The sequence below is a fragment of the Salvelinus sp. IW2-2015 genome, unplaced genomic scaffold (assembly GCF_002910315.2).
Source record: "Salvelinus sp. IW2-2015 unplaced genomic scaffold, ASM291031v2 Un_scaffold1961, whole genome shotgun sequence".
In the NCBI taxonomy this organism is placed as follows: domain Eukaryota; kingdom Metazoa; phylum Chordata; class Actinopteri; order Salmoniformes; family Salmonidae; genus Salvelinus; species Salvelinus sp. IW2-2015.
In genome coordinates, this window is record NW_019943314.1 from 77657 (window position 1) to 88694 (window position 11038).

At 40.6% G+C, this 11038-nt stretch overlaps 1 protein-coding gene across 1 annotated transcript in view; it reads right to left on the reverse strand.

The window, feature by feature from the left end:
• Positions 1–9349, reverse strand: part of LOC112072563 (inositol hexakisphosphate kinase 1-like) — an 85782-nt gene extending 76433 nt beyond the window's left edge. The window contains exon 1 of the mRNA XM_070439842.1: positions 8798–9349. The gene's annotated coding sequence lies outside the window, so the exon portion shown is untranslated. The remainder of the gene's footprint in view (positions 1–8797) is intronic.
• Between the last annotated feature and the right edge of the window lie 1689 nt (positions 9350–11038).

The following is an 11038-nucleotide window of genomic DNA, read 5'->3' on the forward strand; positions in this document are numbered from 1 at the left end:
GAGAGAGAGGAAGAGGTGACCCTAATAAGCCTCTTTAGCGTGGTGACAGAACAGGTCCAGGACAGGATGCCTTCTTTTCACTCTGTCAATTAGGTTCATATAGTGGAGTAACTACAATGTTGAACCTGGACCTAACCAACTGGCAAGTGTCTTCACTGACATTTTCAACCTCTCCCTGACTCAGTCTGTAATACCTACATGTTTCAAGCAGACCACCATAGTCCCTGTGCCCAAGAACACTAAGGTAACCTGCCTAAATGACTACCGACCCGTAGCACTCACGTCAACAGCCATGAAGGAAGTGCTTTGAAAGGCTGGTTATGGCTCACATCAACACCATAATCCCAGAAACCTTAGACCCACTCCGATTTGCATACCGCCCAAATAGATCCAGATGATGCAATCTCTATTGCGCTCTACACTGCCCTTTCACACCTGGACAAAAGGAACACCTACGTGAGACGGCTATTCATTGACAACAGCTCAGCGTTCAACACAATAGTGCTCTCAAAGCTCATCAATATGCTAAGGACCCTGGGACTAAACACCTCCCTCTGCAACTGGATCCTGGACTTCCTGACGGGCCGCCCCCAGGTGGTAAGAGTAGGTAACAACACATCCGCCACACTGATCCTCAACAAGAGGGCCCTTCAGGTCGGGCTGGGCGATATGGCCAAAACATATCACGGGATTGAATTTTTATTTATATAAAAAAAAAAAAATTAAACAGTATGACGGTATTTTCTGTTTTTAAATTATAACATTTCTAAATTTGCTTTAAAAGTAGTGCATGACCTTAGGGTGGCCACACATACATTAAGTAATTTCAAAAAATGGGTCTGATAGTGGGCACTGCGAATAGTGTTGTTTGACATGAAAACGAATGAAAATGCCAGGGAGGAGTTATTGCAAAAACAAAATTGGAACCAAACACTTAGGGTAGGAACCAAAGTGTTGATAATTGTTTCCTAGACGACCCTATAATATTTGGCTACATTGTCTGTTTTCTCTTTGCTACTTCATGTAGCTAACATATTAATGCTTCTGGTATTCCTCTTTGATTTATAAGGTACTGTTGGACAAACAACATGCTGATTTACAGTGAGGGGAAAAAGTATTTGATCCCCTGCTGATTTTGTACGTTTGCCCACTGACAAAGAAATGATCAGTCTATAATTTTAATGGTAGGTTTATTTGAACAGTAAGAAACAGAATAACAACCAAAAAATACAGAAAATCACATGTCAAAAATGTTAGAAATTGATTTGCATTTTAAATGAGGGAAATAAGTATTTGACCCCCCTCAATCAGAAAGATTTCTGGCTCCCAGGTGTCTTTTATACAGGTAACGAGCTGAGATTAGGAGCACACTCTTTAAGGGAGTGCTCCTAATCTCATCTTGTTACCTATATAAAAGACCTGTCCACAGAAGCAATCAATCAATCAGATTCCAAACTCTCCACCATGGCCAAGACCAAAGAGCTCTCCAAGGATGTCAGGGACAAGATTGTAGARCTACACAAGGCTGGAATGGGCTACAAGACCATCGCCAAGCAGCCTGGTGAGAAGGTGACAACAGTTGGTGCGTTTATTCGCAAATGGAAGAAACACAAAAAAAACTGTCAATCTCCCTCGGCCTGGGGCTCCATGCAAGATCTCACCTCGTGGAGTTGCAATGATCATGAGAACGGTGAGGAATCAGCCCAGAACTACACYGGAGGATCTTGTCAATGATCTCAAGGCAGCTGGGACGATAGTCACCAAGAAAACAATTGGTAACACACTATGCCGTGAAGGACTGAAATCCTGCAGCGCCCGCAAGGTCCCCCTGCTCAAGAAAGCACATATACATTCCTGTCTGAAATATGCCAATGAACATCTGAATGATTCAGAGGACAACTGGGTGAAAGTGTTGTGGTCAGATGAGACCAAAATGGAGCTCTTTGGCATCAACTCAACTCACTGTGTTTGGAGGAGGAGTAATGCTGCCTATGACCCCAAGAACACCATCCCCACCGTCAAACATGGAGGTGGAAACATTATGCTTTGGGGGTGTTTTTCTGCTAAGGGGACAGGACAACTTCACCGCATCAAAGGGACGATGGACGGGGCCATGTACAGTCAAATCTTGGGTGAGAACCTCCTTCCCTCAGCCAGGGCACTGAAAATGGGTCGTGGATGGGTATTCCAGCATGACAATGACCCAAAACACACAGCCAAGGCAACAAAGGAGTGGCTCAAGAAGAAGCACATTAAGGTCCTGGAGTGGCCTAGCCAGTCTCCAGACCGTAATCCCATAGAAAATTTGTGGAGGGAGCTGAAGTTTCATGTTGCAAACGTCAGCCTCGAAACCTTAATGACTTGGAGAAGATCTGCAAAGAGGAGTGGGACAAAATCCCTCCTGAAATGTGTGCAAACCTGGTGGCCAACTACAAGAAACGTCWGACCTCTGATTGCCAACAAGGGTTTTGCCACCAAGTACTAAGTCATGTTTTGCAGAGGGGTCAAATACTTATTTCCCTCATTAAAATGCAAATCAATGTATAACATTTTTGACAAATGTTTTTCTGGATTTTTTTGTTGTTATTCTGTCTCTCACTGTTCAAATAAACCTACCATTAAAATTATAGACTGATCATTTCTTTGTCAGTGGGCAAACGTACAAAATCAGCAGGGGATCAAATATTTTTTCCCCTCACTGCAGGTCTATACCATCAGTGGTATTATCAGGCTGTACAACTAATTATGTTTGCTCTGACTCAGTACATTAGCTAGCTACCTAGCGATTAGCATTAGCTGCTAACAAGATTTAGGTCCCAATTTGCTAAGAAAAAGACWAACTAGCTGTTTGCAGATGTAAGCAACACAACTAATAGTGTCATTATAGAACACTACTGGATTTATATGCAGAATTAAAGTGAAAACAGCATTGTTGCCATCAACTGGAGGTCGACCGATTAAATCGGAATGAGGGCCGATTTCAAGTTTTCATAACAATCGGAAATCTGTATTTTTGGACACCGATTTGGCCGAATTTTTATACCTTTATTTATCCTTTATTTAACTAGGCAAGTCAGTTAAGAACACATTCTTATTTTTAATGACGGCCTAGGAACGGTGGGTTAACTGCCTTGTTCAGGGGCAGAATGACAGATTTTTACCTTGTCAGCTCGGGGATTCAATCTTGCAACCTTACAGTTAACTAGTCCAACGCTCTAACCACCTGATTACATTGCACTCCACGAGGAGACTGCCTGTTACGTGAATGCAGTAAGAAGCCAAGGTAAGTTGCTAGCTAGCATTAAACTTATCTTATAAAAAACAAATCAATCATAATCACTAGTTAAACTAGTAATATCATCAACCATGTGTAGTTATCTAGCGTGTCCTGCGTTGCATATAATCGATGCGGTGCGTATTCGCAAAAAAGGACTGTCTTGCTCCAATGTGTACCTAACCATAAACATCAATGCCTTTCTTAAAATCAATATACAATTATATATTTTTAAACCTGCATATTTAGTTAATATTGCCTGCTAACCTGGCTCGTTGCGAACTCTGTGGAGACTATTTCTTCCTAACAAAGACAACCAACTTCGCCAAACGGGGGATGATTTAACAAAAGCGCATTTGCGAAAAAAGCACAATCGTTGCACGACTGTACCTAACCATAAACATCAATGCCTTTCTTAAAATCAATACACAGAAGTATATATTTTTAAACCTGCATATTTTGCTAAAAGAAATCCAGGTTAGCAGGCAATATTAACCAGGTGAAATTGTGTCACTTCTCTGCACGCAGAGTCAGGGTATATGCAACAGTTTGGGCCGCCTGATTTGTCAGAATTTTACGTAATTATGACATAACATTGAAGGTTGTGCAATGTAACAGGAATATTTAGACTTATGGATGCCACCCGTTAGATAAAATACGAAACGGTTCCGTATTTCACCGAAAGAATAAATGTTTTGTTTTCGAGATGATAGTTCCCGGATTCGACCATATTAATGACCTAAGGCTCGTATTTCTGTGTGTTATTATGTTATAACCAAGTCTATGATTTGATAGAGCAGTCTGAGCGATGGTAGGCACCAGCAGGCTCGTAAGCATTCATTCAAACAGCACTTTCGTGCGTTTTGCCAGCAGTACGTCGCTGTGCTTCAAGCATTGAGCTGTTTATGACTTCAAGCCTATCAACTCCCGAGATTAAGCTGGTGTAACCGATGTGAAATGGCTAGCTAGTTAGCGGGGTGCGCGCTAATAGCGTTTCAAACGTCACTCGCTCTGAGACTTGGAGTGGTTGTTCCCCTTGCTCTGCAAGGGCGTTGGCTTTTGTGGAGCGATGGGTAACGCTGCTTCGAGGGTGGCTGTTGTTGATGTGTTCCTGGTTCGAGCCCAGGTAGGGGCGAGTAGAGGGACGGAAGCTATACTGTTACACTGGCAATACTAAAGTGCCTATAAGAACATCCAATAGTCAAAGGTATATGAAATACAAATCGTATAGAGAGAAATTGTCCTATAATTCCTATAATATAACTACAACATAAAACTTCTTACCTGGGAATATTGAAGACTCATGTTAAAAGGAACCGCCAGCTTTCATATGTTCTCATGTTCTGAGCAAGGAACTGAAACGTTAGCTTTCTTACATAGCACATATTGCACTTTTACTTTCTTCTCCAACACTTTGTTTTTGCATTATTAAAACCAAATTGAACATGTTTCATTATTTATTTGAGGCTAAATTGATTTTATTGATGTATTATATTAAGTTAAAATAAGTGTTCATTCAGTATGGTTGTAATTGGCATTTTTACTAACAATTTTATTAAATTTTATTTTATTTTTTATTAATTTTTAAATATTATTATTATATATATATATATATCTTATTTATAAAAAAAAATATATATATATATATATATATATATATTTTTTTTTTTAATCGGCATCGGCTTTTTTGGTCCTCCAATAAATCGGTATTGAAAAATCATAATCGGTCGACCTTTACCATCAACATTGTTGCATGTGCTGCATTGACCATGCAGCCTGAAAGCGGCATGGAGAGAGAGAGAGAGATGGCTCATGTAGCAAAGTAAACTATAAAAATGAACGTTACACACGACGTATCACATTTTTTTAAATCAAACACTGTTATAGAAGTTAAGTAAAAACCCAAACTGGTCCATGCATCAATACCGGTATATCGGTACATACGGGTATATATGTACTGGTACCCCCTGTATATAGCCTCTCTATTGTTATTTGACTGCTGCTGTTAAACTATTTGTTACTATTTGTTACTTACAGAAAGACATCAGAGTAGTGGAATGGGGTGTTGGACTTCATGTGGGTACAATGAGGCAAACCATTACCACATATTTTGCGAACGCCCTAAGCTTGTATCATACTGGCAGGACGTGCAAAGATGCATGGAAGACATATTTAAGGCTGATGTCCCATGCAGAGGTGAGGTTCTGTATTCAGGGGTCTACTGGTTAGAGCGCTGGGCCATTAACTGAAAGGTTACTGGAGCGAATCAACCGAGCTGACGAGGTAAAAAGCTGCTGCCATTCTGCCCCTGAACAAGGCAGTTGACCCACTGTTCCCCGGTAGCCTGTCATTGTAAATAAGAATTTGTTCTTAACTGACTTGCCTAGTTAAATAAAAGGTTACATTTAAAAATAGATATATATTCAGGGAACACGCTTGATTGGGAATACACCTACTAGCAAGTAAGAAAGCCCTAATAACGGTTAGAATCAAAGGCGTCCGTTGGTAGGTGAATGGATAACATGAGATCTATGCGATGGAGAGGCTGACCTTTTCTCTGAGACTACAGGAACAAATGGATTCATAGTGACTGTCAAAATGGATTGAGTATATATATAACATCGTTAAGGTCTGATTTTGTTCAATGGTCAAAGTGGAAACATCTGGTACTGTAATACAATCCATCTGTTCACCTGTTAATAGTTACTGTATAATTTTTTTTTAAACAGGAGAGAAAAATATTGGAAAATTGAGAACAAAGACCTTTGATCTATGACACTGCATCCCTGAGACTCGCTGAATGTCTTATTTTTTGTTTTGTTTTACGCTTTTTAAACTTTTGTGCTCGCTTTGTCTTTATACTTTTCATCTTGCATATTCACACTTAAAATGTAGGCAACTATATGTACATTCTATATTTGGACTTGGTGATGTGGAGTGGCCCTGAGGGGCCTGTGTTGCATGAGTAGACTTTCTCATGGACAACTGAACTATGGCTTGGTGTGAGACAAGTCTCAATGAAATGTCACTTGTGTCTGAATCTTATTTCCNACCTTCGCCTCTCCCGAGTCCGTACGGGAGTTGCAGCGATGAGACAAGACTGTAACTACTACCAATTGGATACCACGAAATTGGGGAGAAAAAGGGCAAAAAAAAAACGTTTTAAATATATTTTTAAAAAAATATTAAAATAAACCTTTAAGAAAAAACATTTAAAAAAATATATATATATATTTAGACTAGAGGTGGAGGTTTTGAATGAGCATGTGCAATAGCTGGGTGGAGGGAGGCCTATTGAATGAGCATGTAGGTTAACTGCTGGGGACGCTTGTTAAAAAAGCTTTATATAAAAATAAAAATAAATGCTTAATCAACATCTTCTCACACTCACAGACATGTCATAACTTACAACATGCACGTCTGCAAATGTATATTACTTTTGCTGACCCAATGTTTACTATGCAATTGTTGTCTTTCTACCAGCATAACATGTAGTTTCATCAGTGGCGTGTGATTTCTCTCTTTATGGGATTATGCTTTTGAAGAAAGAGAGCTGTGCAGAGTGACAGAAACCAAACAGTTAAAACAGCACAATACTGAGGCCTTTTCCCCTTCCCAAGACACCAACCATAATGGGTTAGGCCCCTAGCCTTCAGCGATATCCTTCAACAACAGCTAGGTCTACGCAATGCCACTCAAACACCCCACCCCCCCATCCCCCATCTCAACACCACTGTCAACTTCAGTACTCCAGTGAGGTCAGCCAGCACACAGGAGCCAGAGAGACGGGCTAGGTGGGTGACCTCTAGAGGGGAACGTATATAGGGACGCTGCATGTGAAAAGAATAACATTTGTCACAGAGACACATTCAAKAGGTGACACATGCTAATTGATGGGGCACAGCACAGCATGTGGGGCAGGCAGCAACTCTAGGATGTCCCGGCGGGACAGGCCATCAGAATGACACACTGTGGACATGACAGGACCAACTGGCTTTTCAAAAGCCACAGCTGGATTTGCTCCTAATATGCGATCACATAAATCATTCAACTGATATCCCCCTACCACATTCATAGATGCTAACTGCTTCAGCCCCTACTGATGATGGTGTCTTCTGACCGGTGGGAGCCCCGGCACTTACTCTAAACATTAACATGCATCGCTTGTTGTACGTTTTAGGAAACATAAGGAATGTATCTTTTTAAAAACAAAAAGGTTAAATTACTACACACCTTTATTAGTGTTCCCACATAGCCATATCTCCATGTTACTACGAAAGACAGACAGAAGACATATGCAGCCACCCGTGCTAATTATTAAATAATCAAATGTATTTATAAAGCCCTTTTTACATCATCCGATGTAACAAAGTACTTATACAGAAACCCAGCCTAAAACCCCCAAAAAGCAAGCAATGCAGGTGTAGAAGCACGGTGGCTAGGAAAGACTCCCTAGAAAGGCCAGAACCTAGGAAGAAACCTGGAGAGGAACCAGGCTCTGAGGGGTGGCCAGTCCTCTTCTGGCTGTGCCGGGATGAGATTATAACAGTACATGGCCCAGATGTTCAAATGTTCATAGATGACCAGCAGGGTCAAATAATAATCACAGTGGTTGTAGAGTGTGCAGCAGGTCAGCACCTCATGAGTAAATGTCAGTTGGCTTTTCATAGCTATCTAGCGTGCTCCGATCACCTGTGTGTAAGCGCAACTGGAGAGTTAGTGTAGCTTGTCAACTGGAGGCACATACAGCTTGTGGATATGTGCAAAACTGCTCTAAACGTTAAAAACACCGCGTCGGAATTGTAGTTGACATGGAGCCAAATGTGGGCGAATGTAACCGCTGAAAACACCACACATACGGAGTAAGGTTTTCGATAACTAATATCCCTTTACCACATCCTCAGAGGCACTAAATACATGGGTAGAAAATGGGAAGGATAAGCACATTAATGAATATATGATAGGCCTATATGTAGTAAATATCTATACACACTGAGCGTTATTTTGACAATACCATCCTTCATATTTAAATATATGAGGCAGATTAAGTCACACTTGCTCCTCCAGTGTTACATTATGACCATAGGTTGTCACAGCTGAATACCGACGTGACATGTTTTCATTGCACGATGGAGGCTTTGAGTGTGAGCAGTTATTTACTGCCCTAACACTCAAATTGTTGATGTTTTTCAAAAGGTTCTATCGCAGATGGATAGCTACAGCAAACATAACATTCATGTTTATATCAGTCATTGCGGTATCAACAACCAACCCTGGCAAAGATACAGATTGTAACGTTAGCTGATTACATTGTGCGAGGAGTATGACGTTAGCTTGCCAGTTAGCCCACCAAAATATGTACGTTAGCTAAAGTCCTTATTGGATAAAGCATACCTCAGCTAGATAAACATATTTGGCTATATTAGGTAGCTAAAACACGTTTTTGGCAATGCTCGCTAACTAGTTTCACAACTACGCTAACATTACACATTATACCAATGTTAGCTAACGTTGTTTACTTACCGGGTTTGTGAATCCTCAGTTTGACAGATGAAAGCAAACCCCAAAACGGAGGGCAAACAGGACAGACCCCTGCCTACCGTAGCCGAACCGAAATAACCTTAGCTAGCTAACGCGTTAGCAGATAACTTGTAGCCTGTGTGACTGCATTTTAGCTAGCTAACGTTGACTTAAATCGGTGTAGTTAATGTTCGCTACAAGTCAACATGGCTAACTAGCTAGGACGTGCTTGCAACCTGAGAAAGGGTATTCAGGTGATAGGTACTCTGTATCCTTAGCTAACGTTAGCTAAATGTCTGACTAAAACACACGATAACCAGCTAGCTAGTTAGCAGCGACTCGGTTTAGCACAATAGCTAATTCGGGTCCCTCAGTTCAGGCAAGAATATATGTGTGTGTCACTCTCCCGTCTAATAACGGCATGCTTCGCATCCAAAACAGTTCGGTACGGCATATATTATGACGACATTTTGTGACGGTTTTGGTCTTCGGTAACGGTTTTTGTCGGATGTTCGTGCACACGACATTTTTTTTCTTCTTCTGCAGGCAAGCCGAAGTTCGATAGCCTTAGTCAACGCCCCTTCGTCGGTGATTGGTTAAATTGTAGGGCTGACGCTGGCAAAGACATTTTATAACTACTCCAAGATCGTTCATATGTGTCGTTTATAGCGGTAGCTGATGAAGCATAGTGGGCGGAACAAGTAAGTAGGTAAGTCAAGCACGAGATCCTATTGGCGCGTTGTGTCATATTTGCATATTTCGTAGAACGTAAATTCTATACAACTTAATGCATTGTGTTCGTAACATATTCTAGTTTTGGGAACAGCAAAATGTAGTGAGATCTGGGCCCAGATTCACAAAACCTTATTAAGAAGAAATGTCTTCTTAACTGGCATTTTTTCCTTAACTATAGACTTAAGAATGAAATTAAGCAAAATTGCTATTCCTCAAAAAGGTTATTGGAAAATGTATTGCGCTATTTCTCATGTTTCTCCTTAAGCAAAAAGTTAAGAAGAAATTAGATTCTTGAAAATAAAGTCATTGTAAATGTTCTTAAATCCAAGATAAACTCTGGGCAGTGAGAGAATAAGCTCATGAAAGCAATAGAACATGTTTAATTCACTCACAAATTTAAACCCAAGAACATGTTTTAGAACAGTCATCTCAGAAGGAAATAATCTAACATGATTGTCATTGCTAGCTAGATAGCTAGCTAAATTGGTTGCCTAGCAACAAACATCTTAAGAAGATTCATAAGAAGATATTTGTGAAGTTTTCAAGAAAATCCTAAAATCTTAAAGATATTGTTGAGGAATTGCACTTTACTATCTTACGAACTTCTCGTTTTTTCTTTCTTAAAAAGCTTCTTAAGTTTTTGTGTGAATCTGGGCCCAGATGTTTAAATCGATGAGAAAATGTGCAGAATGTCGGCCCAGTTTCACCTAGTTCCATCCTCTCCCACTACCTGCGACTGGACTCCCATTCAGCCCTAAACTCAGTATATGGAGGAAGTAGAGGCGGAGTTCGAATTAAGTAGCGCGTCGAGTAAATTTGGTGAAGACAAATGTTCTGAATGGACAACAGTAATATCGAAAACTGGAACAAAAACGAAATTGTCTAACATTGGAGTGGAGGATACGTGTGTAAAAGATAATGAATCGTTTCTTGTTGGGATGCGATTGTTGAGTAAGGATGAGTATGTGGGAAAACCGTTCGAGGTGTCGAAAATGGTGACGTCTGGGCTTGGAAAAGTAGAGTCTGTCAGAGTGACCAGGAGTGGTCTTATTTTGATTAATTGTATTTCTGAAGAACAGAGGAAGATTGCAGTTGGCCTCAAAAGAATTCGGACAACAGAAGTTTTGTGTTTTGAACTTCAGAGTAGAGCACCCGTCAAAGGAGTCATCTCAGGGATGCTCAGGTTGAATCCCTGATGAGAATTCCTCGTGTGGTTGGTGAACCGGCCTCTGACCAGCTCGGTGAATGGAGGAAATTAAGAAGGTCCATTGGTCTTGGTTATGTAAGATACGCCGTAAAAGCTTCGTCCCCAAACCACTGCTGTGTGAGAATTGTAAAGGATTTGGCCATGTTTCAAGTGTGTGCAGATTTTTTATTTAAATTGAACCTTTATTTAAGTAGGCAAGTCAGTTAAAACTTCTTATGGCTGCAATCCCGTTAACGGGATCGATATGACAACAGCCAGTGAAAGTGCAGGGCGCCAAATTCCAACAACAGAAATCTCATAAT